Genomic DNA, 12,250 nt, shown 5'->3' with positions numbered 1-12,250 from the left:
CATACGCTGGGAATTTCCCCTTTACTGCCTTTCACACCGGCCATCTTCCCAAAAAATTCCTACAATAATTACATTAATATTCTTGTATGTTCTTCCAGTACAAGAGATCAAGCATTTACAATGGTGGGTCATTTATCATTGAATCAGCTAACTTTATGCTACTTTGATAAGTGCAAGGCATGCTGTGCTTTTGATAAGGCAGCCTCCAAAGTTCAGATGGAAATTTTCCAGTTATCCATTAAATTTCCACAGCTGCAGTTTATATATACTCACATAAAGACATTCACACATAATTGCATTCTTATGAAGCAATTACATATCCACCAATAAAAATGTAGATCAACCTGTTAAAAGTGAATAGGAATCAGTTTAAATAGAAATGCGGTTGCCTGTAAAACTGCTGTGAATGCTGCTCCTGAGATGGCTTTGCTGTTGGTCAGGTCACACATTTCTCTCTGCGGAGGCTGCTCGCTGTCGTTTGGCAGGCCTCAGCGCAAACACGGGGCTCGGCCCGGTTATTGACGTAAGCTGGGAGACGGTGTCGGGCTTGACTGTCGGAAATTTGAACCCATTTCCTAAGATTTCTATAGTGGAGAGCAGTGTGTAAACAGGATTCCCAGGAAAGGGAAAGAGAAACACGGGAGGGGAGTGGTGCGAAAAAAGGGGTGGCGGGGGGGTTGTGGGAGCGGGGTGGGGTTTTTCAGAAGATTAAGCATCAGATTTATCCAATCAAAGGAAGGCCTCATGTCATTTATATACAGTTTAAATTACAACAAGACCTGTGGAAGAGGAAGGAAATAAATGTATAGGGAACTACGACTTTGAGGAGGATAAACAAGGGCCTGCCATTACATCACTGATGCGTATATCAATCTTTTACTGTGAATGATACACTTTGATAATATGCCACATCACAAGGCTAAATCCAAAATCTCACCTCCGCATCACATTAACATTCACTTCTGAAATTCACATTTAATATTAACCATCATCTCTCACAGATGAGCCCCAAATGCCATCCATCATAAACTAAAGGTGGACCAATACACTGTGACATGGTTTTGGAACCGAGACAAGGTGATTTTGTGGCTGATGTTATGACCGATGTTATGACAAAGGAACTTTATGATGGGAGGTGGGAAAAAGCTGCCTGGGCACAGAGAGAGGAGAAAAAGAGGGGGGGGGGGGCTGCTTTCTGCTTTCACACAATGTTCCCCAGTAGGGGCAGGTCACAAGGTACCGTTGGTTATGCAACGCTGGGGTGCGGGGAGGGGAGCATTCGACAGGGGTGACATGGGGGTGATCCATTTTGCTGGACGCGGCTCTCCTGCGTGAGAACTGGGGATGACGCGGTCGTATTTGCCGAAGGCTGGGCGCAGGTCAAACATGCCGTAGCTTTTCATGGTGGGGCACCTGTCACATCCAATATGTGCACAGGGGACGTAGGACTTTTGCCGGCTTTTGATGGTTGCCATAGAGACGACATTGCGAAACCTGCGAGGTGTTTGGTCACTTGTAGGTATCTTAATTCCCGCGGAGAGGCCGGACCACTTGCTGGAGAGACTGTAGTTTTTAATTGCATAAATACAGTGTTCAATGTGCACTGAGGTGAAAATGAGTAGGCAGTCACAGGCACCTCCTTTAAGAGCCATGGGAATTACAGTGATCAAGAGTAATGTCGTTATCATGCACCAATGGTCATTATCAGATTACCTTGAAGGAGATATAACATTTTGTGAAAGGAGAAAAACTGCAGGAAGATAGTGAGAAGATTTACAAAGAGGGGTACTACTGTAATGCAAGGAAAGCATAGGTTTTGTAATATAGCATAGGTTTATAGGAACAGAAATTTATCATTCAGAGTGGTGCTCTGTTACTGTACCCTTGATGAAGCAGTTTAGTCCTAATTGATTAAATTATCAAGCTGTATTAACTAAGAAGTGATAATGAGCCAAATATATACTGAACAATTAGTAGAGGTATATTTTTCTCTTCATCACCAAGTGCCAAACACAAAGCAGAGGTAAGAGTCACATGGAGATTGATGAGATTGGAAATTTTCCACTGTGGGTCTACAGCCCAGCAGACCACTGGCACTCCCACACTGAGCTATGATTCAACAGTCCATACATGGGCCAATAAATCCCCCTCTCTGCCTCTCTGTCTGTGTGTTTGCACAGCACTCACTGGGACCCACACATGGATCTAAATGAGATCTGGCAAACACTAGGAACTGTGGAGTTTTCTGTCTGAACTGAAAAGAGCTCAGATTAAAATGGATTAACGGTAGGGCACATGGGAAATATGGATGGGGGGGATTGGGGGGGGGGTGTTCACGCTAATCCTTAAGACAGTTCCACAAAACTGTACTACACCACCAAATTTTTATGACTCAAAATAGTTTTTTAGTTACCGGAATAATTAATAAACACGTAACAGATTTCAGCATTCACAGATCATGGCCAGAGCACAGATTGGGTGGAGAACAGAGAAAACAGGGAAAGCCCAGAGACACTCATATTCTGAGTACTACGGAGAACAGAGCATAGCACTGATACAGCACTGTCTCATTGGTGACACACATATTGGCGCTCAGAAGCCTGTAGGGCAACTGCTTCCCTGGTGATGAAATGGGATAATGGTACACCAAACCTTCTGGTCATCAGGAGGGAATGACTGAATGGCACACGCACACAGTAAAATATCCAGTGCTATTATAGCTCTAACAAAGTCTGAAATTGATTAAATTTAGTCTCTCTGAAGTGTTCTCTATCAGCATTCATTTAATGCTAATATTTCACTTTACTTTGGCTCATAGCTATTCCTTCAGGATTACCCAAGGGGAAACAGAGAGCCATTGAGTCAAGAGCCCAGTAACAGTTGACAAGCAGAAAAGTTTGAAGTGTTACCTGGATTATGGCGTTTGAGGGCGGGGGACAGGTCATGGACAGGTCTCAGCACCTATTGATACGAAGCACTCAACGTGTCCCAAGCTGCCATCCTCCATGGAAGCTGATCCCCTGGGATCATCACACGAACAGCACTAACAGGGGGTGCTGATTGAGCCCCCTGCCACCGTGGAATGTTCTGGAACATGTTAGGTTCTAGAGCCTTTATGTGGTCTTTCACATGCACGTTGGCACTGATTATTTACTGACTTCAAAAAACTGCCCTTTCAGAGTTTACAAGGCACATATACTCATAATTGTTTTGTTCCGGCAAACAAGCCAGCCGCAAAAATGCGCCGTCGTAAAAACCTTAGCATTACTTCTTGTTTGAAAAATGCACTAAATCAAGTCTAGGTACTTCAATCAAACAGTCTGCACCTGATGTTTAAGATACTGCAGCTGGCAGGCACTGCTGAGTCTCATTATGTTAAGCATCTTGAAAGACACCTGGAGTGGTTCTCTCAGCAAACAAAAACCTAAGGGCAAGAGTTTGGTTAGACTTTGCCATAAATAACCTTTGCCATGTCTATTCACAGTGGGATTGTGCTGCATGCATACAACTTGTATTATTAAGGTTCAAAGCAAGTAGTACATACATCCTATTGTTTTTGCTGGAATTATTTCTTTCTTTCTTCTTCAAACATTCATCCCGCAAGTCAAATTGATGCCAAATGTCCTGCAAACATTCAGGCTTTCCAGATCTACAACTTTTCCATTGGGGCTATTCATGTCCACCATCTTGATTGACCGCCATTTTGTTTTATATGTAAAACTGTTTTTTTCCCCTATGGTTTTTCTATTGGTCCTGTTTGTATTGGAAAGCAAACATAAACTCAAAGAAAAAACAAACATACCACATATCAAAACAATTACACAAACCGTTTGGCCACGATTTCCAAATGAATTTGCATAAGTTACACCGAAGTAGCTATACCAACATTTCATTTAAAATGATCAATAGGGGGCACCACAAGTGTTTTTTGTTAATTCCAGTTAGCTCGTTAAAGCTAGCATGCTGGAACTCATCACATAACCAACAGGCATGTCTCAACACCAAATAAGGACATAATTTCATAAGAGCACGATTGGGCCAAGGGTGACACTACAATGGCCTTCCAAACTCAAAAAAAAAAAAAAAACAGGTATGAAATCTTAACACTTTGGCCTAGAGAGCTGAAATGTTTTCAGGACATGCTAGCTGAAGTGAGATAAATCTTTCATACACCAGTACCTACCACTGATACTGCAGCTGACCCACTCTGTTTATAGCTGTTATCCCACAGCATTACCTTCCTAAACCATAGGTTACAGATGCCAACATGATCTTTGAAGTCATCATACATTTATTAACAAATATACAAAAAAGTATTATGATATATATTAAACTGGGCATACATTAGACAGAAATGTCAAGTTGTAATCAGTCAGACTTATTTAATATTAATACATTGGGTTTTCAAGAAAATTGTTAATGCACGTTTTCATTTTGAGTCTTTTGTTAATGTTCCAGGAAGTTGTTATTTTGTGACAGATTTTTTGACTGTGAAACATCAGTGCAATGTAGTGATGTACTCGGCAAACCTCAGCTGCTCTGTGCAGGATCCATATTCCAGTGTGTTTCCATGCACAGTTGTGACCGCCCAGGTATGCTGACTGGATCAACAACATCAACACGACAGCCCGGAGACACAGCATTGTACACCCGCCCTCTTCACTGTGTACCCACCCAGCTCCTCTTAATAAAAAAACCTCACTAAAAAACAGACAGATAAATGCTTCAGATGAATTTGTTTTGTATTGTCTTGGGTCATTTGCAAATGTGCAATGTAAAGTCATTGCATGCTGTGAGCTTTGTGTGCTCAGGTTATATGATAGGGAGTAGCACTTGGAAAAGGAAATATGAAAAAATATCATAATAAGAGTAAGAGGTCAAAAAGCAGTGGAAACATAAGTACAGACAGAGTGCCATGTGTGTTTTGTGGGTGTGCGTGTACATGTGCCTGAGCGTGAGCGTGCTTGTTTTTGTGTGTGTGCGTGTGTGTGTGTGTGTGTGTGCTCTGTTTTCACTTTCTGACTGACTGACTATGAACTGCATTCTTCTCCAGTGTCTGTTACTCAAATGGTGACAACCATTGCAAGATTATTGTCACAACAGAGTGGCATGTCTCTCTTCACCGCTCATTAACAAAAAGTGATGATTTCTCCATGAACACTCTGGCAATAGCATACTCAGTGAAATGCCTTTGATCTTACTGAGGTATTTATAGGAAATATTGATTGATCCAGTGTTTCCTTTTCCTAATTGACCTTATTTAGAAAGCAACAAAATTTCCCAAGAGAGAGGACAAGACTTTCAGATTTTATGTCATTTCATTTTCATTAAAATTGCACTCAGCAAGAAGAACAATGCGCTTGTTTTTGTGCCAAGAGAGAAATAAATCTTTTCCTCCTCACACAATACAATGCCATTTCCTGACCCAAATAACAGTTTTGCACTGTGGATTAATGCTGGATAAATAGGAGCTGTTTGCCAGCTAAACAAAGATGGTTTGCCAGGCTTTGAAGAGCTTTTCAGCACTCCCAGCCCCAAACTCCTGAACCAGGGGAGCCGATTGAATTACAACCAGATGTTAATACGAGTACAGCTTTCATTTCAATTTTTCTTTCTGAAGTAGCAATCTTTATGTACCTCTGTGTGTCAGTGGGAAGGGGTGTATATGTGTGCACATTAATGCAGGCTGAATATATATATATATATATATATATATATATTTCAAATGAGATAGGATTTAGGAGTTGGGAGCTAGGTGGTACCATTAAGCTGTTACCCTGAGATTCCCCCTCTCTGCCTCTTATTTCCAACCCTCCCCCATTCTTAATCTCCCTTAGAATCTAACCTCCTAACTGTCCAGGCCTGGCCTTCGTGGGTTCTTAAAAAACTAAATCAAAGCAGAGTGTATAAACATGTAAATCCAGAGAATGTGTAATGTTACACCTTGGTATTTCCCTTAAGTGCCTCTGTATCTATGTAGCCACGGTGTAATGGTGTCTAGATATCCTAGATTGAAGTCTTCTTTCACATGAGCCGCTCTTATAGTCCCTCTGCTGGCTACTTTGCTGATTGCAGGCATATGAACTGGAAGCAAAGTTTGAAGAAAAAGAGAATCACAATGAACTTTTATTTGTCATGGATGAACAAATTTGCTTTCTGCAGAAAATAGATTGAAATTTTATTTTTATTTGTGGGAAGAGTGTTGTGTCTATGTGTGGTTCACATCAAGTCTATGGTGAAGTGAATACATAGAGATGTGTCAAAACATGACCAGGACAGTACAGCGCAAACTTGGGAGAGGGGGGATTGAGGAGGTTCAGAGTGGACCCATTTTCAGCAAGGCCAAATACAGCATCAAATACACATTACTGCACATTACAACCACTTAGCAGGCACTCTTATCCAGATTGATGTATAGAAGTGGTGTAATTAACACCAGTTTTATACTCAGGAAAACAAAACTGTGTCCTGAGATAATTAAGCAATTAATATCCCAGCACACTCAAGGTCACGAACAAAAGTATAAGTCCGGTTGCCAATAATTGTGGCAAGAAGGCCAGACCTCAGTGACTTTGAAAGAGGGCTGTGGCAGGCGCTTCAGTGATAAAAACAGCTAATCATGCCGGTATTTCACAGGGTCTCCGGTAAAGTTGGCTTGAATGCCTGAGTGAAAGACATCTTCAGCTAAGGGCAACTGCAGCCGTAAGTGTATATACCTATATTATGATGCTCTTGCATTAGTTTGGGATCCAAGGCAAAACAAGTGAGAAATTATTGGGGTCTATTAACCCCAAATATCATCCTAGGTTCCATGCCGACATCACCTCAGACCCTGTTTCTTATGAAATATCAGTAAGTTGAGCCGTCTTCATTACTGAAGCTCCTGCCAGGAGTGCCCAAAGGCAGGGCACAAATCACTCATCACACCTGGCAGTACGTGTTTGTGCTTACAGTGGTGCAAAGAGCACAGGCAATGGACTACTGAGCGGTGGAGAAATGTTATGTGGTCAGATGAATCAACCTTCGCCATAGTCATAACAAATAGACATGGGCACATGCACTGCATGCCTAAAGACACTTCCAGGCTTGAGTGCTTGGTGAAGGATTCTGCTGGTTGCGTAATGGTACAGGTTCTATTCTCCTAACATGGTTTAAATTACTTCCATCTTTTTGACAATGCCCTGTGTGTGTGAATTCATATGTATATGTGTGTTGGTCTATGTATAAACAGCTTATATACCTATGCTTTGTCCCTTAGAATCCCTCTGTAATGATTAAGCGTATTGCCTATACAGCCAGAATATCTGCTTGCATGCTAGTGTGCATCAGGTCACCAACACAGTCCGTGTATGTGGAGAAGTGAATGTAGCTCTGAATGGGTTTTTTCTGGATGTAAATCCAGAGAGACTGCCATAAAGCTCTTCCTCTTGCAAGCTAAATAATTGTAAAAGGAAAAACAAAACCCACTGAGTCAGTGCACCTTGTATATTTTTATTGCTTTAGTCAGAGGGGAAGCTTGAGTTCTCCTCAGCTGCTTCCCAGTTTTGGAATAAATTTTGCGCAACTTTGCTGTTGTATTTATCGTGAAGGCAAGTGCTTGATATGTAACATGAACGTAATGACAAAGAACAAACAAACAGACACACAGACTCATGCACAGATGCTCTCTCTCTCTCTCTCTCTCACACACACACACATACGCAACATTGGAAAGCATATGTTCACTCTTCCTTTCAAGTTCAGTCAAAACTGACATTTTTAAAGTGATTATTACTTGTTTAAACACAGTAATTAATCCTCTCTGAGAAAGTGGAACTCAACGCACCCTGATTAGGGAGAGGTTCTCTCCTAAGGTGCACAATAAATTGCACGGACTAAACAAGCTGATCAGAAATCAGGACATCGGCATGGCTAAATCTGGCTGGTACCAGCGGTCATTGGAAAGCACTTGGCAAGGATCTGGACACAGTCAGTGCTCTGTGGATGGAAACTGGCAACTTCTCCCAGATTCCTTTGGTTCAGTCAGCCAGTGCAGGCCCCTCACATACACCCAACAGGTGGCACTTATTTGTCACATTTGATGTGTGTAGGCAGCTTGGACATAATGTGTTACAATACTTGCTTGTGAGAACGCTGGCGTCAAAACCCTTTAGGAAATGTCAGGCTGCTAGCAAGGAGCAGAGATGTTTTTATGCGCTGTAATATTGTGCTTTGTTTTAGGATAAATTTTGTCAACGGACTGTTTTTTCCAAGATTTCTGGAAGCCAGTGTCTTGATGCCCTTTCATAAAGACAGTCTTGGAAAAGGGGTGAGAGAGTTTGTTAAAAGGAAGAACACAATTCTAAAAAAAAAAATATTTATAGAATGACACACAGAAATAATGGAATGACATAATGGCGGTATCATATCACCACTGGGTCACATACATATCATACCAACTTCTGAGCAGGCATGTAGAACACATTAGAACTCTGATCTCCTCCCCTTGATATTTGTGTATTCATATCTTCAAAAAAAGCTCTGTAAACTTGTAGTTCCAGGACTGGTTCAAAATGTAAAGTACAAGAGAACAGGGTACCAACAAAATGGGTGCATTTGCATGGGAATAAGCACAGATTTACTCACCCCCCAAGTAAGGCTATCTGCTTTGCAATTTTTGTAATAAAAAAAAAACTCAGCACAAATGAACAGTGTTTAGGGCTGACAGAACTGGCAGAGCGCACCAGCCCATCAATTAAAGCCCCGAACCCCAGACATCACCTCGCTGGGAACGGGGGCTTTATTAGGAACCCTAACAAGATCAGATCGTGACCCCCTCACATTAAAGCAACTCCCAAAATAGCCTTTGTGAGCGGGGAATACACTGTAATGATGAAAGCCGGGCTCACCCCATCAGTGGAGAGGTGTCCACATTGCCCAGCCAGTGCTGGGCCTTGCACAAAGATAAAGCATGTCAAACGTGATCGCCGTAGACACAACCATGACATCATCCTCGATGAGCCATTTTTTTCCCAAGACGACGGCCAAGCAGAGCAGAGGGGAAAAACTGGGGCGCGTGAGCGGGCTCGAACTCGGACGCGTACGCACACAGGCACATACGCATACCGTGTCTGAGCTAACATGTGCTGTGCACACACGGCAACGATGATGTCAGCCCTCTCCTGAAGAGAGGTGCTGAGAGACAAACAGAGGCACACAGGACCCCAATTTCCCCCCATCCTGAGAGGAAAATGTGAAGTTAATGAGTCCCACATCACAGGCCTGAGAGCTCAAGGGCCCTTTTAACAGATACCGCCTGTGTCATTCTGTCAGCAAGGCTCGAGAGAGGCGAGGGATTGAATTGGGCCTGTTTACTTTCCTGCCTTAATTTGCACATGATGTGTGGGTAAAGAGAATGGACACTGGACAGATGGAAAGAGAGACTAAACCAAAATGAGAGGTTCTTCTGTGCAAGAGCCACTTCTTTTATTTTTTTCAACTGCCAAACTTCCAGTCCCACAAGAGAAATCCTCCATAAAATAAGTACATTTCCTCATTTTTTGATGTTCAGACTGTTTATCATCTAGGGTAAATTAAAACAATTTACATACGAGGCATATTTTGTTTCCTGACTCAGATAAGCATGAGAGTTTTCACTACATGGAAGGAAAACACGTTTCAAATGGAGGGAGATCTATCCCCATGTAGTATTTACCACATCAGGATGGCCGTGACTGTATTTAACATAATTTATGGCTCAAACACTGATACTGTACATGAAGAGACCATAACCATCAAGTTTGAGACTGTACATATTACAAGTTACACAATGTCAGTGAACTCCTGGCTGTTGATGAATGGGCATAAAAGCATCTTCTGGCTTAGACCAGAAACCCCCAAATGCCCATATACCAGCCACTGTAAAGTTGGCTGGTCATCAGAAACTTTGGTCAATATCTAAAATTCAAAAATATCCTTCATAGTGCACGAAAACTTACTGGGCCAATGTGTTTGCTATATGTGTGTGTTTGTGTGGGTATGCATGTGTGTGTGTGTGGGGGGGGGGGGGGGGGGGCTGAATATTATTTGAACCTTACACACACTTCTGTGCATTTATGCGTCAACATGTGTATGCCTGTTTGGATGAATGTTTGTGTGGGGAAGAGAGAAAGAGAAAGTGTGGTTGAAGCAGCATACACATGGTTAATGACAGCTGGGCTTAATTCATTTCCAAGCTCTGAGACAAGGCAACCAATCTCCACGGGAGAAAGTAGGGAATGTGGCAATGAGCTCATCTGTGTGTGTGTGTGTGTGTGCATGCATGCATGTGTGAGTGTGTGCGAGTGTGTGTGTGAGAGAGAGAGAGAGAGAAAGAGAGAGAGATTATGTGAATTTGATGTTGTGCTCTTAGTTTGCAGTTGAATGTCTGTACCCAAATTTTTAAAAAAAAACATGTATGAATCTTGCTTGAATCTTAAAATATATTGCTTATGAAATGCTACAATGCTGTTGTCCACCCCCTCCAGGAAAACCACATTTCTGAGCATAGAAACACCACTCTTGTTGTATCTGGCAGACACAACTGACTAATTTTCCATCCAGTAAAAGGATTATGAGAATGAAAAATGATGGCTGGCATGCAAAATACTTCAGAATAAAGAACATTACAATAAAAAAATGATAGATTAGATCCACTAGAGAATGGATAGTGGGAACTACATGTAAAAAAGGAGTTACACCCAACATGTACCCAAATTAAAGATTCAGGGAATTTCAACCTCACTCCAGCCCAGTGGTTCAGGAGACCATGCAACTAGAATTAGTAACTGCCCCCTGGTGGTCATAAGCTGAAAACAGGGGAGGGTGGTTCTGATAATGTTGGTTACCATTATCAGGGAGTAGTAATAGCAGTTTTTATAGCCTTCTTATAAACAGAATGGCTTAGCAATTGTATTATTATTATATGACACAAATAAAACAAAGAGAATTAAAACCAAAGACTTTAAACAAGTAAAATCAGGACAACACAGAAAAACATCATGGCAATTTCCTCACCAGCACAAGACTTCTGATCAGGATGCTTTTAATTACCCTCACAAATACTCAGTTGATCAATTTGGTTATTTTTATATCATTGTTACTTTTTTCCTCAGGTAGTTGTCATGTCTGAATCTCACCAGCTATGAATGTTGACATTACGATACTAAAATATACTTCATTTTCTGTTTGAGTCTGCTCACTGATTTTGGCTCGCTTCTGCTAATAATGTGTTTTGTTTATTTTGTAACCTGTGTCAGATCTTTAAATATAAATTACCTTTTAATATACAGTGGACATGATCACTTCATAAACCTCCAAGGAAACAGCATTTGCAAAATTCAAGCAACCAGGGGAAAATTCTGGTCCTGGTTTGTGATCATGAGTGTGGCCATGGGACTGTGTCAACAAGAATTTTAGTTCTTAAAAAAAGAAATACTCAGAAAAACAAGTTTTAAAGGAATAATGGCATTATAATAAATGTACTCTATATAGCTTTTGACTTCTTCCATATGTTTGAGCTTAAAATATACAGTAGCTCAGTAATGAAGTTGCTTATTCTATACAGGCTTTCCCCCTCATTTTCAACAAGGGTGCCAACAATTCTGGAATTGACAGAAAATTGCAGTGATAGGTGTATCATTTTTTAAGTGTGGCATAATCACCTCACACATCTAAATTTGGGAATATACTTTCATGGGACAATTTAAACTTGCACCATACATTGGTAGTATGGGAGTAGTTTGCAGTGCATCCTGCATTATGTTCCTTCTGCCGTATTTACACGCTAATACTACCAAACCCCTATATTTAAATGGTAAATGGACTGCATTTATATAGCGCTTTTATCCAAAGCGCTTTACAATTGATGCCTCTCATTCGCCAGAGCAGTTAGGGGTTAGGTGTCTTGCTCAAGGACACTTCGACATGCCCAGGGCGGGGTTTGAACCGGCAACCCTCCGACTGCCAGACAATCGGTCTTACCTCCTGAGCTATGTCGCCCCCCACATTTATGATAATATATTTACATTAGCTTAATTTACATTTAGTTGTGCAGATGAAGCAATGTCTTTATACAGGGCTGGCCCTAACCTTTGTGGGATCCCGAAACAAAATTTTATTTTGGTCCGTCTGAAATGAAAGATGTGGAATTATGATGGGGGAGATTATTCTGTCATGTTCCTTCCAGACTGGGCCCCCAAAAGCCCCCACTCCCAATTAAATAAGCTGGATG

Source organism: Anguilla anguilla, chromosome 3, assembly GCF_013347855.1.
Source record: "Anguilla anguilla isolate fAngAng1 chromosome 3, fAngAng1.pri, whole genome shotgun sequence".
Lineage (NCBI taxonomy): Eukaryota > Metazoa > Chordata > Actinopteri > Anguilliformes > Anguillidae > Anguilla > Anguilla anguilla.
The sequence above is the reverse complement of the archived record's forward strand: the minus strand, read 5'-3'. Positions refer to the sequence as shown.